Source organism: Poecilia formosa, unplaced genomic scaffold (genome assembly GCF_000485575.1).
Source record: "Poecilia formosa unplaced genomic scaffold, Poecilia_formosa-5.1.2 Scaffold47, whole genome shotgun sequence".
Lineage (NCBI taxonomy): Eukaryota > Metazoa > Chordata > Actinopteri > Cyprinodontiformes > Poeciliidae > Poecilia > Poecilia formosa.
The window spans coordinates 2234755-2252214 of NW_006799986.1; the positions used below are offsets into that span (position 1 = coordinate 2234755).

The following is a 17460-nucleotide window of genomic DNA, read 5'->3' on the forward strand; positions in this document are numbered from 1 at the left end:
GTTCCCTTTACCCGCTGATTAAAAGGAGACTAACATTCACATTAAACAGGAAAAATTCCCCTAATCCCTGGAAAATGATCAGCTAAACAATTTTGACTGGCAAAGTCCCACAAGAATCGGAAGAATTTAAAAGCTCTTTGATGTGGAACCAAAACGGTCTCAAAGGTTGGAAACCTGAAGAAAAGACTTCATTTACAGCGTTTTGTTCATATTCAGCAGGGAAAAAGCTTTATGTAGAGAGACTATGGGAACTGTGATTAAAAATCCACTAATGGCAGAAAAAACTAATGACATCTGCATTACAACTGAGGGCGCAAACTTGCAAGGTCCACATTAAGGAAGCCAATCAAATCATAGTGGAGGAAATAAAGTGTGGAAAACCGCAACAAACTAAACAGAAAGCTTATATATACAAGATTTAATTTTAGTCATCAGAGTCTGGCTAAAACCTTCAAAACTGTGTTTAAAAAGCTTTAAAATAGCCAAATAGTCACGGATTATCATCTGTCAACTGGTTTCTGTTGACAGACCCTCAAATTACAGAAAACCTAAAACACAGAAACCCGAAAACACAAGAGCCAAACGCATAAAAATGAGGGACTGTTTTTAGTTCCCTTTGAAACTTACAACTTGTGAACAGAACACAACCTTCCTTAGACATTTGTTTTAGTTCATGAGAACGGTTCAGAAAGCATGACTTGAATAAATAAAAACCTAAAATAATACTTTTTACAGGTTTTAATTTTACTTCACGAAGGCCTAAAGTGACCCATCACATTTTAGCCTCTAGGAAAGTATCCATAAAACCACTTTATGCTGTGATCTTCCTCAACTATTGACAATTTTAATTAAAACTTTGATAAACTGGACACCCAGTATTCATATAGTAGCTCCATTTTTATCATTCAAGCACCAAATATTCCTTTATATACATTAGTGTGGACAGTGGACACCGTCTCAAGACTACCTCAGATAGTTATACGTATATCATTGGAGCACCAATGGTGTGTGAGGTAGCATTGTCTCGAGCTGCATTTTCTTTAGAAAACATTAGACAAGCTCTAAGGAAAAGTCAGAAAAATCTCCATCTTAAAGTGACGAGAGAATCAATCACTGAGGTTTCCTCAACCTTTAATGCTGCGTTCACACCAAAACGTTTTACATGTCAAAAGCCCGTCTGACACTTCAACTTTGAAGTGAGACATTTTGTTCTAGACGCACGTCAAACAAGTCAAAATCGCTACAGACGTGCACTGGGACGAGCCATTGTCGCTCTCTTTGTACAATAGCGGATGAAATTGAGAGAGTGGCACCAAAATATTCTGTAGTGAAATCTTTTGCAATAGTAACGGAGGCTCAGATGTCTTTGCTGAACCTTTTGTGTTCAGTTTCTATCGAACAAACAACAGTGACAGTTGGTAACGGTGCGCGTTGGAGCCTCTTGATGCTCCGCATTGAGCGGTGAAAGTTCAGACTTTTCAATTCCAGCGTTGGCCGCTTGACACGCATCAAACACTCAAAACTCATTTCAACCACGCGGTGCGTTTCCAGTTGGACGTCCGACTTCAGGAGTCTTCCAGATTAATGTTTTAGCTTGAAACGTTGAATTCTTCCTAATGTTCCAAGTTTAGATTCGTAATCAAAAACATGTTTACATTAACTAGCAAGAAGCAACTGGACTGTCTTTAGCTCAACAAAGTAGCTGTCTACAAATCGGAAAGTTGTTGGATTCTTGCTTTCCCAACGTATTGAAGTTCAAGGTTGGGCAAGACACTAAGCTCCACGTTGGTTTGGGATTGTGTTGTTGTAAACTTGTGTTGTTAACCTTAATGTGACTAAGAGTTTAAACCTATTTAAAGGCTAAATTGCATAAAGGCTGTCCATTTGCATTTTTACACAAAACTGTAAAAACCTGCTTAGCTTAATTGCTACCTTCACAGGGTTAATCTAGAAAAACAGTGGCATCCTGGAATAATTTAACTCCATCTGTAATTTGTGACTGATGGAAAATTATGCATTTCTTTCTTTTGCTGCCAAACCAATTGTTTGGTGTGTTTGGATTTTTAATAAATATGTGTTTTCATCAAATACACAATCAAGAATAGTTTCAATGTTTTTTCATTATCTACCACATCTTTTAGTTAATAAAATTTGAAACTACTGAAAACAAAACCAGCAGAACAAATTTTCTGAAAACAAGATTTTGTTTCAGTTCACCTGGAATACGCTGAAGATACGAGCACCTGCACAGTAATGATGCACCTTTCAGTTCTGGTTGACATTGTGACATCGTCGACAGTTTGTTTTTAGAGGCTGATCGTCTTTGGGCTTTTAAGGAATTCTTGGTCATTTTTCACGTTTGCTCCACAGCCACCAACACAGATTTTCTACACCTGCAGAGAAAGTGCCTTTCTGCAGCGCAGCCACAGCAACATGCTCAACTTTTCTATTTCTGTATGTGACATTTGCACAGCTCAGCAGAACAAGCAGCTGGGCTGCATTGTTTGCTCTGATTCTGAAGTCATCAGCTGCAACCCCACCGAACCTCCACCCAAGTCTTACATCTGCTAGACCCACATTCAGTGCAGTGGCCTAAAAACATAAGAGAGCTCCACACTTTCAGCACACCCAACTCTTAGAAACGCTCCGGAAAAGAAATAAAACATCATGTTTCCATAGTGGGACTAAAGATTTTCAATCAGAATTTACATCATGGAACAAGTACTGTGGTTTCACGCTGTCATTTTCCCCCCTTTAGCTGTAATTATTGCTGTATTTTATCTATTTTTTGCTTTTTTAAAATGGTTTTACTGCTTTGCAACTTACATACAGAAATGCAAGCACAGCTCACAAAAAAACAACAATATATTTTGCAATAAACGCGTGATTAATATCAATGGATGATACATCTACTAGACTATTAAACTCCGATCCAGAACCGCACAGCATTCTGGGAGATGTAGGCAGAGGAAAGGCTTTAGCCACTTAACCTGTCACATAGGCCTGTCACGATAACAAATTTTGCTGAGCGATTAATTGTCTAAAAAATTATTGCGATAAACGATAATATTGTTTCAAGACCAGTTGACACTGATTTAATGGAAATGACTAATAATGCATGTGATTTCCTGCCATAGATAGATGCACTTTATTTTCAAAAGAACACATAACACTGGAACTGATAAACTAAATAAACAAAACCACCCAAAATAAAATGGATTCTCAGTCTCCATTAACAAAAAACGTACTTGAATAAAAACTAAACAACATAAAGCCAAAGTGGAAATAAATACTGCATTCAACCAAAAGAGTGCAGATTATGAAGTCTGTATACTGTATTGGCCTTCAGTAATCACTAGATTTAAATAGAGAAGATGGGCCATCCTGATGCAATAGTTCACACTACACGATTTTTTGTTTGTTACGATAATCTTAGAAAGTTGGGGGTTCCAAGATTGTTGCTGGTGATTTTGTAACCGACCATCCTGCAGTGTGTGGTGTGTTACGGTAGATCGTCGGTCGTGGCCGATCCGATCTAAATCAGGGGTTTTTCCCCGACTGGGAGCTTAACGCAGCCTGTTGAATGTGACAGGTAGCCAATCAGAAAGCAGGATTCTCCTCCGTGCTTTCTGAGGTGAAATTACGAGGGGAATCCGAAACAGCTGACACAGCACAACCCGAAGTCCAGCAGACATCGGAGATAATATGTGGAAACAACATTAATGTTTATTCAACATTTTGAGAAAGAATATAGAAATGACAAGGGGAGGAACTGGAGCCAAATTGCTACCGCAGTTGATGAACCCGGTAAGTTTTCAGCTGTTCTTCGTTAACGTGACATAAATAGGTTATAATGATTTTCATTCAGTCAGGATTTTACGCTGACACTAGTCACATGAATAACAGGTAGATTCTAGTAAAGCATTGATTAATAACTGATTTTAAAATTAGTTAACTGGACTTGTAGCCATTATTTTGTGCCCATGTGGCTGGACACCACACGGCACGACGAACCCGATTGAACCGTTACCTAGGATTTTCTGTTGGTTAAAGTGTCTCTCAGGTTTTGAAAATGGGCTGACAGTCAGCCGACAACTCTTTAAGTGTGCGCTGGACATTACACTAAGGAAATAGGAAGGGAGGGTCAGTGGAGAGCACCGGAGTTGAGCCTTTTTTCATTCAGTGTCATCAACAGAAAGAAAAAAGGCAGGAAGAGACGATAAAGCCGATAATTAAAATGAGGTCGATAGGTTTAATTTATCATGCGATTAATTGATTTATCGTTTATCGCGACAGGCCTACTCTCACATCCAGCAAAGCCAACTGAAAGGAATCAAATAACTCGCTCACTCTTTGGTTACCTAGCAACATGTTTCTGGGCAACAAGCAGCTTCAAGTCCCTCCCCCAAACTTTGGTTACCTAGCAACAACCTGCTGAGTAACTTGGGCAGCAGCAGTTCAAGGTTTCGCCTCATAACTGCTTAAAAATAAGCAGTTATCTGAATTACCAGTTTGGTGGTATTGCAGATATTTAAAGCAAAAAATCAATAATTATTGATATTGACTGATATGAAGTGCATATACAAGTTTTTCAGCCATATTGTCCTGGCCTAAATGCAAGTAGACTTTAGTAGCTGGTTTGATTGTCTCATGTTTTATGTTTTTATTACTTGTAATTTTGTAAAGGAGCTAATTCCAAATATCCAACGTTTTTTGGACTGTTATCTATTTCAGCAGTTTGTTAGTTTATTGGACTACAACGTTTGTGTGTATCTGAGATGCATTTTCTAAGTTTTGTATCAGTCTGATTTGTTTTTACTATAAAACATGCTCAGATGCTTTTTTTAAACAGTTGGCCTTGATTCAGCATTGCATTATTTGACATCCATCATGCAACTTTAAAAAAAAGAAAAGAGAGACTTGCTTTACAACATTTAAACCAGTAAATCTGGTTTTCACTAGGGTCCATGCAGCTTGTAATATCACACGCCCACCAAGCGTAAAAGCAACGCCACCAATATTCGATACCATCAGTGTTCCTCAGCCAAGCCTTTTTTTCTCTGGCCGTTCCACCATGAAGTCCAGCTTTTTGGACCGTACGCTGTGCAGTGGTTCAGTGGACCGACGCGCTGATCTCTGCTGTGGGGCTCTGCGGCTCCCTCAGGGTTATCTTTGGCCTGTGGCCCTCCTTTCCTGCTCTGTGAGTTTGGGTGGTCTACTCTCTCTTGGCAGAGTGGTGGTGGTGCCATATTCTTTCAATTTTTTCAATATTGAATTTGATGTTGCTTCCAGGGATTTAAAAAAAAAGAAACCTCTCAAGACTTTTACAAAAAGTATATTGAAAGCTTTTGACATTCAAATTACGCACAGGACAATTTAAAAAACGAACAACTACTGAATGATTGCTTACCATGACTGGATCCGAAATAAAAATTGGAAATGAAATTCAAAACCAAGGCAGGTTTATATCAACAGCATCTATTATTACAGCGTTGTTACAGAAATTATATTATAATGCAGACATTTTGTGAAAAGTTGTATGGAAATGCAGATTTATATTTAAATAAATAAGTCAGATCTAAACACAATATTTAGGATGAGCTGCAGCTGCTTACTGTTTGTGGTTTTTACTGACATCTGTAAGAAAATCAAACTAACAATATAAATAATATATTTGAGTCTGAGTCCATCTTTACATTTCTGGAGTTTTAGCTTCACCGAGTCGTTAAGTGTTGATCTCTAACGTTATCAACACAAAACAAATAATGGCTTCTGTTTATCACAAAGATGATGCAAGTTTATTCATATTCAAAGTGGTATAATACAGGAAAGCGAAGTAAAATTGGATGAGAGAATAAAATTAAAGATGTTTAAGGAAGTTTTACAATAAACAGTCAAAGGCAACTCTAAAGTGAGCTTCTAGCCTCGATTCAGCATTTTCTGGAAGTCTGTGCCAAATCAAAGGGAAAGAAATGCTGCCAAAGTGATAACAAGAACCATAAAGTGTTGTGCTGTCAATGTAAGCACACAGAGATAGTGAAAGACAACATCAATAAAGCATAAACTGAGTCATAGATACTGACAAAGGAGTTGCTTGAGAATGGAACCTTGAGGAACTCCACATGTGATTTTGTTCATATATACATATACATACATATATACGTATACCCATTTTTCCAATTAGGTTAGTAAAGTCAGCTTTGAAAACCGTAAAACTGTAAAAAAGTAGAACTAAGATGTTGTAATGTAGCGTAACTTTTAATGAGCATCAGTGTTGTTTATAATGTAATAGAGGTCAAAAGTCCAAAACTAATAAAGTTATGTAAAATGACAATGATTAGGTCCAAAATTAAGGTGAAAAAGATGGTTTCAAAACTCACAGTGCCCCAGAAATATTCATTCTTCAACTAAAAAGTTGTTCATATTGAGAGTACGTACCTAAGTTAAAGGACTGTTGCTTCACTTGAATCCGCCTTTGGATCTGTGTAAAATCTTTAGTGGTTTTTCCTCAGGAGTCGAAGTGTCGTCAGCATAGCTTGGGGCGAGATTGACGGTAGGAACTGAAGCGCAGCAGATAAAACTCCAGTGTTGTAATCCTTACAGATGATGATTCTAAACCCTGTAAGGTTGTGAAAAGGATGAAAATGTTTCACATTATATGACACTAATCTGAATAAAAATTACTCTAAAGCACAACAAACTACCTGGTTTATGATCTAATGAGAAAGAAAAACTGGTTTGATTTGATTAAACTAGAATATTCATAGATGAGAAGAAAAAAATATCTCCACTGAGAATATGCCAGTAGTTGCATCAAATACATGTCCTGCATAGAATAACTACTGTTTCCAATTTCTGGTTACAAGTGGAAACAACAAAAAGTTATCTGAGCTGCATGAGCCAAAGCACACACAAACACACAAAAGCAGTAGTATGTTCATGTCCAGGGGAGTTCACAGCCAGTGGCAGAACTCGCTTTCATCTTCCCTGGAGTGAGATGAAGAGAAAGAGAGAGCAGAAAGAGTAAGAGATGAGAAAGTGCGAGAGATGAAAAGGACAGTTGTGAAAAAACACTTCTTCTTCCTCACATGTAGTTGGTCTGTTTGGGGAAAGTTTCCTATGTTCTGTACTTTCATCTGTCTCTGCTGCCTGTCCTCTGGACTTCAGCAGCTTCCACAAAGCAAGCTAACAATCAGACGAGCTCGTTGTACTTTTAAGAAATATAGCTTTGTACAAACACTTCATCAAACCCTCTGATTTGACCAGGACTTGTGAACATCAATGCTCTCTGATCACAGTACCCACCTACTAAGTGTGTTTTCATACCAGAGTCCAGTAGACTCAGTTTGAATATGTGTTACTATTTAAGCTCTTGTGGTTCATTTTCATATTGCAATGTGTCAAATGATCCAAGCTAATTGGAAAAGCTGTTCGCCTCCTCGCCTGCTGAGGCGCTGTACCAAGAACTGCTACAAAACACAAAAACCTCAGAAGACATGAGTGTACCTTCCATTTTCACAAAATGAAAACAAAAAGATTTTAGCAGTTTTAGAGTTTTTCTTTTGTCTTTGGTAAAAGATCACAAATCATTTCTCTTGCTAGCGCTAGACTCTTGGGTTTGTTCTGGTTGTATTTACCCAGAATGCCTTGAACTATAGTCCACTTCCTGCGTTTGTAACCACACCAGAGTTCATTTCAAACAAACCGAGGCCGAGGTTTGTATGGAGACCAAAGTTCACTTTTTTTTCTGCATTATGCATTCACAACTCCATTAACAAACCAGACTTTGAAAACGAACTAGCTTGATTAAGGCAAACTTTAATCAAATCCACTCTAAAATGAAATAGTAATGTTGTATTTTGTTCTCTCAACATGTGACGTTGTCACATGGAAAAGATGAGACAAATGTTGAGCTACCTTTAGCATCTAACAGGAAGGTTTATTCTTCTGTGTAATGACTGTACTCCATTTACAACACTACATATGCAATACTTCATATCAAATACTTCAGGTATCACTGAATAACTTCAACAGATAACCTTTAGATTCAGTACAGCACTAATGGTTGTAATATCCCTTTATATCAAATGAGAATTATTTTAACATGCTACATTATGAATTTTCTTGAATGACAAAATATCTTAGATAGCTTTTAATTCTCCAAACCACATTAGTTTTGTTTTAACTCAAATATCTTGTCCCTTTTTCTCAGACCTTTTGTATTATTGACTATCAAAATAGAAATATATGGATTTGCTTTTAACTATTTTAATAGCTTTTGCAATTTTTAATCTGCACAAATATATACTTTAGTATTGAAGCAATGTAGCCTTTAACTGTATCCATTGTTTTAACAAAATTACCGTATTTCATCTTGCACAAAAAACTACAAAACTGCTCCTTTAATACTGACCCTTTACGCAGCCATTTACTCATTGAGTTTGATAACATTGTTTCTGTGGTTTTTGCAATAACCCATAAAGAAAAGACACCAGAAAAATGTATTTTTACCGTTTCAAAAAGTGAAAAATACAATAAGTTCAAAGTGAATTCAATAGTCCTTCAACTGTTTCTCAGCTAGCTCAACACATATGTACAATGTTCGCTCCATTAGCATTAATTAGCCTCCAGAAATATGTCCCGTTTTCTACACAATACTAATCAAAAGCTGCCTAAAGTGTCTCACTGGTTGACTCTCGATTCAATAACCTCTTCAACTCTTAAAGGATACCAACATTTATGCACCAAAGTACATTTTTACTGACCTGTGATACAAAAAAGACGAGACACAAGTTTAGCATCCTTTAGCGTCTAACATTCTTCTTCTGTGTGCCCAACCTTCTCTATGGCACCAATGCGACTGGCGTCCCCTAGTTGTTGTATATGGAATTGCACTGAATAACTAAAATAACACGAATGAACTTATTACAATAAATTAAGGATAGAAATATAAAAATAATGTCGGGGTGCATATTTTTATACTTAGTGTTTTTTTTATTACTTATAACAGTTTGTTTTCATCCCTCTACACAACTGATTATGTCACCATAGTTATTTTTCATTACCATGAAGTCTTAAGCATTTTAATCTCTACCATTAGCAGGCTACAATGAATTTAAAATTACTGCTTAATGTGAAAGAAATTATGCTAATCTGTTACCATCACTGTATAGTACAGTGTATGCACCGGCAATCTGCCCCCTGCTGCTTCATTCTGCTCACAGTCACTGCCAATGAGTTTTTCTGAATTGGATATAACAGATAATCTGTGGAAAGTCTTATAAAGCTATTTAGTCAGGAAAGACTCCCATCTCGAAGTATACTGTATTTTTATTTTTTATCATCTTAAAGCTTTTTTACACTTGCTACACACTACAATTCCCATGTGCTATGAAAATATACTCTACCTATGATTGCTTCTGTTCTTACTTTTATATCCCACTTACATATTTCATGTTCTTAATTTATTTAAACCAAAATAGATCTAAAACACAGTTTTTTTATTCTAATCTTATTTTATAACCTGGCTATTTATAACATAAGAATAATTTGCCTCATGAACTTGATAACTTTCCCATCATAACCATGATGAAGAGTTTGTGATAACTGGCTTTTTCAGTGACGTGTATCAGTTTCACGCCATCTGTTTCCCTTAGCATAGGCTGCACAGTTTACATCTATTAAAATGGAGGTTTCTACGCCTTCACTATCAGTTTCAGCCATGCTCTGGAGAATAATAAACATCAATATTTTCTGTCATAATGGCATCATCAGTATCTTATGAATTATCATACTGTGATAATCAAATAATCAGCAGTATGACAGGATGGAGATGACAGAGTTTTCTGCAATTTTATTTCTCCCTCATCCAGTTGGTGCAGCTTCGTACCTTTTGCCCAAAATAGCAGTTGAATGTCGTTTGAGCACTGCAGAGTATCTATTACCCCCTGAAGAGCATGACAGTGTGATCAGAGCATGGCACGATCCTCTTGGTTGGAGCAAGAGAGGGCATAAAAATCACTCTGCCAAGACCGTTGCAGGATTTTGCTTGAAGCAATGCCAGCTACATTGATATGCATGGGCCTTATGTCATGGATAAGTCACAACAACAATCCTCCAAGCTCTATGCATAACCTTTGTGTCTGCTAAAACCCTCAGGAACTCTCACACACCGTGACTCAAACATTCTTAGTACATCCCTCACCGAAACTCTGTAAAGTTCATCCATGCTCCTTTTTACATTGCAGCAGGGTCTTCATTCATTGTGCACCATTCAGTGCTTTTAGTGTCTTTAGAATTGGCTCCATCCTTCTTACATATTTCTCAGCACAAGTAAATAAACAGGTCTATCATGCCAGCTACCAATTTTTCTCCAATATTCCCACTTTTGTAATCTTTAAAATCATCACGTCCGCTCATCATCCATTTCACTCAACATCTTCTGTTGCCACCTACCTGTTCAATCATCTGCGTTTTCTGTGAGTAATTGATGTTACGCTGCAGGTGCCCTGGGGTCCTCCAAGCACCAGACATTATAGGCGCTGTGGAATAAAACATCACTTCATTTGCATGCTTATCGTTTAAGCTGCACCTCGTGGCTTGACCCAGGTAATAATGCAGTTTTGATATATTCACAAGAGATTGAGCCACCGCATTTGAAATAACAACACAGAAAGGCACAGAGGCAATTAAGGGAGTAAAAGAAGAAAAGAGACCAATGGCAGAGCATTCATGCTGACAGAAAACTGGTATTAAAGGGAGACACACTACGAAACTAATCATTTTCTGCACTTGAGTCCATATAATAGGTTATTTGAAGAGACAAACAGCTGAAAAATTCCATATGATATATTATAACTTTGTTTTGTTCGTGTCATTTTAGCAAACAACTCAATATTTGCAGGGTTCTTTTGTGCACCTGTCAGGTAATCCAATTACTTCCATGGTCACCAATATACAGAACTAGAGTACTGATGCATGCATGCTGGTTTGAAAAGCATCTGTGATGGGATGGCTCAACAAATTCCAGTATGGTACTCTGAGGAGTTGGAACAATTTCTGATTAAATATTCCCCTGTTCCACTGTTAGTGGTATTGCAACAAACTGGAAGTGATAGGAAATGACAGCAACTCAGCCGTAAAGTGGTAGACCCCAGAAAATCACTCTTCTGTGTCATTGAATGCACAGTAAGGAGAGTTAATAGCTGAACACTTTCAAACTTCAAATGACCCTCGGATTACCTCAAGAACGGTACAGAGAGCTTTGTGGAAGAGGTTTTAATGGCCAAGCAGTTGCCTCAAAGCCTTACATCACCAGGTGCAAAGCTAAGCTTGAAACATCACTGGACTCCAGAGCTGTGAAGACATGCTCTCTGGAGTTATGAACTTCTCCGTCTGGCAATCTGTGTTGGTAGCTGACAAGACGGCATCGCTTGGCAACATGAACTGAAGTGTAAAGTCTGGTGCTGATTGGATTATGGTGAAAAGTTGTTTGTCAGAAGACAGGCTCCTCCCATTAGCTCCAGCTCCAGTGAAAAGCACACCAAGAAACTTCAGGTGATTTTATGCACTTTGTGGGAACAGTTTGGATGATCCAACCCGACTGAGCATCACTGAACAAAGCAAGATCCATAAAGACATGAACAGATTTGGTGTATAAGAACTTGGATGGTGAGTAGAGTTCTGATCTCAAACCAACATTAGTGTCTGACCTCACAAATGCATTTCTGGAAGAAAGATAAAATATTCCTATAAACACACACCTTGACCTTGAAAAGCCTTTCCAAGAAAACCCATGACCTCCAAAGTTATAATTAGAAATGGTCTGACAAAATATTTGTTTCACCTAAGTCTAAAAGTGAGGTGAACATGATAGGTGGGATCTGGGGGTTCCTCTCAGCTTTACCTGCAAATCCACCCCTTCACTGTTTGCAGAAGACTCTCGACCAGCATAAGTAAAAGAAAAAACTCTGTTGGTTAGGACACGGCCTTTAGTTCATGCTGGTAGTTTTGAAGCATCAGGGATACATATTTTATAAACCCTTCCCCACAAAGCCAGATTATTGTGCCCACAGGCAGACAGAGCAACCACCAAACACTGGCCTTTGAGGGAAAATCATTCTTTTCTGTAAAAGAAAAAGACCTGAAAGTTTCTGTTGCCATAGTATTCACCTTTAAACAGAGTCGTCATTTTATAGAAGCAGTGATCGCCACAATTCTGCTAATCGACTGACAGAGGACAAATCTTTTGCTTACCACAGTTAGTTTCTCCAAAATGAATTCATCCATCCATCCATCCATTTTCCTTCACCCTTGTCCCTCAGTGGGGTCGGGAGGGGTGCTGGTGCCTATCTCCAGCTCACGTTCCGGGCGAGAGGCGGGGTACACCCTGGACAGGTCGCCAGTCTGTCGCAGCAAAATGAATTCTAAAACGCTAATTTATTTGACTGTTTTGAAGACTTTTAGCTGGTTAAAGCTCAACATCTGTGCTGATGTTTTGTTTATCGACTGTTAAAAAAAATCCTTAAGTTGTTAGACATTAATATTCATGCTCTTATTTTGAAGGGGGACAGCAGAGAATAAGATATATAAATGCAATACCTAAGTGCAAAATAAAACATGTAAATTATACAGTCAAAATTAAATTGGTGATGGAGGGTTGTAGTCTGTCAAGACCTGCTCAACATTTAAGTTAGTTTTTTATTACTTTAGCATTAGCATCTTCTGAATATTGTGTAAGCTCAAATTTATGATTATCTTCTAGGGTCAGGAGAATTAACATTTTAGTTAGCGGTGCCCACCACTGCATATAAGTCTGAGAAAGTTGCATCAATAATTATAAAAGTTCTTCAAAAACATTAGATCTACTAATGAATGTGCTTGTTTAAGGTTATTCATGGACAACTCTGCTCAAAGCTGGGACTTCAGGTTAGATTTCTAAAACCCACATGCTAAATTTTTATGCTAAGCATAAAAATTTAGCATGTGGGTTATCTTAAATATGCTAAGATGTGGCTTGTAATCTACAGAATATTGTATGGTTATTTTTTCTGCTGTTTTTGCATATTTTTTTGAAATTCTTAGTTAATCTCATTGATGTTCAACCCCTCTAAAACATGCTAGTTTCTGATTAAAGGTTGGTGGTTTTATGTGTTCGATTAAAGGGACAACAATACATTTTGGGATCTGTAACAATGTGACATAAACAGATGCATTTTTGTTTTCCGTTTTCTAACCTTGACAGTACTTTTAATGTATACCACATAAAATTATGTCTCTTTTCTTTTTTTTTGGTGTTTTTCTCCTACATGGTGTCTGTCTTCAGCTCTTTTCACGCCACCTAACAGTTGAAGCCTTCCTCTTCCAGCTCCTAGAGAAAAAAAATGCTTTCAGGCAATTTCAGAGAATGTCAACAGCGCTCTTCGCCGGCGCTGCTTCCCCCTCTGCAGCTCACAGGAGTGCTGTGTGAGGAGGTATGGTGGACGCGGTTGGGGGGCGCCTGAAGAGGGGTACAGAACCTGTTACACTGGACAAGCACTTGGCACCCGGAGAGGCCGCAGCGAGCGCAGACCCTTCATCGCCTGCTGAGGATTTAGAGACTGTCTCTTAAATCCGGCTGCCAAACCAAACACTAGCTAATGACGAACAAATACAACCTGGATACCCGAAACACTGCAAATAACTCCTGAAATCTAAACTTGTAAATTATTCAGAGAGCCTCCTCACGGATAGAAGAGTTGATATGACCCAAGCGTATAAATTTTGACTGAAACGTTAACACCCACTAGGAGGGCTCCTGAAGTAATTGTTTATATTAGCAGAATTAGCATTCCAGTTGGATTCTGGTCACCAGGTGTTGGGCAGCCTTGGTAGCATCCAATAATATAAATCAACTCTAATTTTTTTGGAGTTTTTCTTCCACTTGTGTTAGATTGCCTTTTGTATGACGGCGCACGCGGAGCCTGTCTTCACAGAGAAAGTTATCAATGTGAGAGCCACTGGAGGGTCCATTAGAGATCCACACCAACTGGGTCCCTCTCTCTGTTCATACAGTATCAAAGGCATCCAATTAGGCGTAAGGGTAGGGGCAGAACAATGGAGTGTATGCTGAAGGAGCTGTTTTTGAATGAGTCTAAAAAAATAAGCATCTCCCAGTTCATATTCCATCTGTTGAATCATTTCATTAAAGTTGAATTCATAACAATTCAAGGATGCATCATCTTAGAAGAGTCTCTGAAGTTTTTCTTTTGGATGTTACTCATCTCTTCTTTATTTGGAGTTTCAGCCTCTGTTTAAACATGCTTTATGAAAGGAATCAGTGAAAGGTGAATTTTCTGCAAATAATAAAGAAATACGTAAAACCAAAAGAAAAATCTACCAATACTGAACTGCAAATAGATGAGGGATGCCTTAACTCACATGTGTCAAACTCGAGGCCTCTGGGACAAATCCGGCCCGCCATAGTTTATTATGTGGCCCGCTAGACTTTAGAGGGACCCATAAATAGAATCGTCAAGACAACAGTTCTTAAATATTATTTTATCAATCACATCAAGGCCGTTTTCATCTACTTACTGGCAGATAACATCAGTTAGTTCCTCCAGTTTCTTGTGAATTGTTGTGTAAATTCACACAAAATCAACAAATCATCACACTTTTTTGTCCTAATGCATAATTGTGAGTTTATTGCAGATTTTTTGGCAATCATAATAAAAATCATCGGGTTTAAGTGACGCCAACTTCCTGACACATACTAAACGGCTTAATTGATGTCAAATTATAGTCCATTATCTATATGGTCATACATATGTGCAGTTATCGCAAATGTTTCTAAATTAGTAAGACAAACACTTTAATTTTTAATGCAAATAATCACAAAACCAAAAGCAAAACCCTGGAGGGACTGATCAATATGAAAAGATAGTCAGTATAATGTAATTTTAAGAACTGATTAATATTTTAAAGTTTGTTCACGGGTTTGGTTAATACATTCTAGCACAACCGGCCCTTTAAGAGCGTCCATGATCTTGATTTGGCCCAAAATGAAAATGAGTTTGACATCCCTCCCTTAACTCAACCAAAACTCAGTGAAACCCAATTCAGATTTAAAATTATAGAAAAATATTCCTCATTATGGAAATATCCAACAACCTTAATGATTTATATAATGAAAGAATAAAACAAAGTGAATGAAACAAAGAGAATAACAAATGTATGTTTAAGGTAATCCCAGTTGTATTTAAAAAGACTAAAATGTTCCACATCTGGCCAACCAGCATTGTTTAGTCTCAGTTTCAGCTCCTTCCTGGAAGGAAACCAATCTGATGGAGTAAATGGAAGATATAAAGTGTACCAGTCACACCTGTCCAGGCCATAAAAACACAGTCAGTGTTTGCCTAAAGGAGGCCCATGTCAGCAGAGTCCCCGAAGCAGCAGTCAGCTAAATAACCTCTGTTAGGTCTCTCTATCAAAGTTGCAGTCTAAGGTGGAAGATTTATAATGGCACCATTGTTGTTGTTTGACCGACTCTAAGAAGTACCTGAAGAAAATCTGGAGATTTATGTGGCTTGATGAGACTGTGGAAGTAGTTCAGAAAGAGCGCAGAGCGAGTGGAAACACGGCGGTAACTGCTGTGTTTGACAAGGGTTTAAACAAGGCCGCATGTGTCGCAGCAGGGTAAATGGGTTAATCCGAGAGAAAACAATCTCTGAGATATACCTGCTGCTCCGGACGCTCTGTGGACTCAGGATCAAACAGTCATCAGCTGCAGTTTCAACCTCACCTCATAAGGAGAATAACAGGGAAAATATGGCTGCAGCGTTGCTTGCAAACACAAAGTATGGGATGAGAGAAAAAGCATTGATCAAAAATCTTTTTGATTCAGAATGAATCAAGTTTTATTTAATAATATGGAAAGCTAAAAAACAAAATGCATGAAAAACAAAAACACAAGTCTCTTTAAAAGTTTGTCAACAGGAGGTAATTTTTTTATTCCCAAAACCAAAAACTGTTTGATGGGTCTATAAAATGGCCAAAGTGGATGTTTGACAGATACTTTTCAACTTTATCTAATTTCAGATCTTTGCTGTTATTTCACACGTTTTTGATTACATTTTCTGTGGAACTGAATGATTTTCAGATGGAAGCAAATATGTGCATTTTTAATTCAGAATTTGAATTTAAAAGGCCTCTAAAATGTGAATGTTCAGTGTTAAAATATATTCAGAATATATTTTTAACTGAAAATAATTTTCATTGTCAATCTTTCTAAATATAAAAAAATCATTGTCATTATTTGTACATGGTTGAAATTTCATTTGTTAAAAAAATTCACATTCCTATTTCAAAGTTATCAAATGTGCCATATTTTTTTCAGTTTCATTTTTCAGTCTTAAAAACATTCAGCATATAGAAAAAAATCTACTTTTCAAAATTCAAATGCAATAGTTTCAGTGTCCTGAAATTCAACTTGCTCAAATTTCCTGTCTCAAATTCAGCGACTGAAAATTCGTGGTAAAAATGGCAAAGTTACTTCAGGTCACAGACATTAGCAATGGATGTCAGATTTCAACACCCAGCCAATCACATGACACAAGCGTCATATTGAAGAAATACGAGCATCACCGAGGCTGGCGACCGTGGAGGCGAACGCAAACCCAACGGTGAGTTTAATGCTTTTATATTTCTGTAGGAGAACTGATGGGTGGGGACTTTCCGGGTTGTTTGGATGTTGTCTTAGGTGAGACTGAGTCTTAGTAAAGTTGTATTTTTCCAGGAGATGCTACCGCTAATGCAGTAAGCTAATATGGCTGCCTTGTATGCTTCAAGGACGCTTTGAATACTTCCGACATTAATATAACCACAACCCCATTCTGTTCAGCTACTGTATTTTTAATGTGACTTGATTTATGAATGAATTAGTACATTTATTGTCATTATAACATCATTCAAAATACCAGTTACCTATCAAACTGTAGATTTACTTGTGTTTGATATAATTTCTACAATTTTAATGGGAGAAGAGCACAGTAGGGTTGCCGTCTATATTTGGCAGTTAAATATTGATAAGGGACGCGATTCGTTTTGTATTTCTATAAATGTCCTGTGTGTGACAGGAACTCCTATCACACACATATCAAGATTTAGTGCAGCAATAATTACGAAAATAAAACATAGGACATGCTAAGGTCAGCTAAATTGTAGCGGGAGCTACTGATGACCCCAGAACGCTACGGATCGATGCTGTTGTCACGGTTGCCTAGAGACGGACTATGCAGTCGCGGTGCCGCTATCAACCCGCGTCTTTTTAAAACGTCCTCTACCGATACTCCACTGTGTCCTTAGCATTAAAATGTTAGGACTTTCTTTGTGTTTTATTTAGAAATGTTCATATATTTTAAGAATAATTGTTCAGTGGCCATTTAATATATTTGTGAGGGATTTACCCCCTCCCTAAGAGGT

At 37.7% G+C, this 17460-nt stretch overlaps 1 long non-coding RNA gene across 2 annotated transcripts in view; it reads right to left on the reverse strand.

The window, feature by feature from the left end:
- Positions 1–8859, reverse strand: part of LOC103138179 (uncharacterized) — a 28845-nt gene extending 19986 nt beyond the window's left edge. For both annotated transcript variants that reach the window (XR_001662124.1, XR_476243.2), the window contains exons 1-2: positions 8766–8859; positions 6439–6619 (exon numbers count right to left, since the gene is read on the reverse strand). This is a non-coding gene — a long non-coding RNA (uncharacterized LOC103138179). The remainder of the gene's footprint in view (positions 1–6438; positions 6620–8765) is intronic.
- Positions 8860–17460: the final 8601 nt, after the last annotated feature.